At 27.9% G+C, this 1,443-nt stretch overlaps 1 protein-coding gene across 5 annotated transcripts in view; it reads right to left on the bottom strand.

Annotated features, from left to right (window-relative positions):
• LOC111679021 (putative uncharacterized protein DDB_G0287113) overlaps positions 1-1,443 on the bottom strand; it is a 14,366-nt gene that overhangs the window by 2,747 nt on the left and 10,176 nt on the right. The gene's annotated exons all lie outside the window — the stretch shown is intronic.

The raw sequence follows: 1,443 nt of genomic DNA, 5'->3' as shown, positions 1-1,443 counted from the left end.
TCAGTTCTAGTTCAGTTCTAGTTCAGTTCTAGTTCAGTTCTAGTTCAGTTCTAGTTCAGTTCTAGTTCAGTTCTAGTACAGTTCTACTTCAGTTCTAGTTCAGTTCTAATTCAGTTCTAGTTCAAATTGTTTTATTTGACGTTAATGTTGATGAGATATTTGGCCAAACAGTGAGGTACTACAATTGTAGTTTAAAAACACCTCAATTCATTCCCATTCGACCAGTCAGTTGCTACAGATTTCAAACGACCCTCAAGTGCATAGCAAACCAATAACCAAATTACTTGTTTCATACTTTAAAGTTTAAACCTACAAACATTTAAATTATTGATATGCTTGAGTTCCTAAAAAAAAACATATAAGTTAGTAAGTCAAGATTAAGGAAAAATTATTTATAGTTTCCTAAATTCTGTCATAAAAAACTTTCCAGTGAGAGGGGACTTTTTGTTTACTTAAAACAAACTGAGTCATAAATAGTATGTATTTATTTCTAATTATATTCATTTGAATTTGTTCTTAAAAACTCTCTCAACACTTAGAAATAAAAAGTTTAGTCATTAATGTGTTTTCTTTTTTTGAAACAAAATAAATATATTTGTTGTTTAAAATTTATTAACAGTTGTGTATATGCTCTGCTAACTGCAGTTTACCAAGTTAAATAATCATTTAAGTAGTTTATTGTTTGTAAATATGAATGTGTATAATTTTCAAAAGTTGTTATTGTTAAATAATATAACTAAGTTATTGTTGTTTCTATTAAATTAGTTAAATATTTTGCCAATAATGACCTTAACAATAGTAATGGATGAAAGAGAAGTGTTGTAAATACTGTTAATGAATTATTATCATTTGAGAAAATCAACAACTTTGTTGTGTGTGTAGTCTTAGCAAATATTCAAGTTTTTTTATTTTAATTTATTTTTATATCTTTGAAATTATTACCGAGTTGTAAAAAAGTATTCAATATAATAATTATTATGTATAGACAGTACTCACTCAAGATATATGAGTAATTAAATGAATTGGCTTATTATCATACTATCATCATCGCTGTTAATGGAAATAAACATTTATTTCTGTAATTTTTATATAACACATCTTCAAACTGTCCAGACTATGAACTAAGACTCGATTGTAGACAAGACTGTAGTCAGATCTAGTTCAAAAAAAATTTAGTTCTATTTGAGTTCTAGATTCGTTCTAGTACACTTCTAGTTCAGTTCCAGTTTAGCTCTAGTTCAGTTCTAGTACACTTCTAGTTCAGTTCCAGTTTAGCTCTAGTTCAGTTCTAGTTCAGTTTAGTTGAGTTCTAGTTAAGTTCTAGTTCAGTTCTAATTCAGTTCTAGTTCAGTTCTAGTTCAGTTCTAGTTCAGTTCTAGTTCAGTTCCAATTCAGTTCTAGTTCAGTTCTAGTTCAGTTCTAGTTCAGTTCTAGTTCAGTTCT

Source organism: Lucilia cuprina, chromosome 6 (assembly GCF_022045245.1).
Source record: "Lucilia cuprina isolate Lc7/37 chromosome 6, ASM2204524v1, whole genome shotgun sequence".
NCBI classification, from domain to species: Eukaryota; Metazoa; Arthropoda; class Insecta; order Diptera; family Calliphoridae; genus Lucilia; species Lucilia cuprina.
This window is presented reverse-complemented; position numbering and strand designations above follow the sequence as displayed.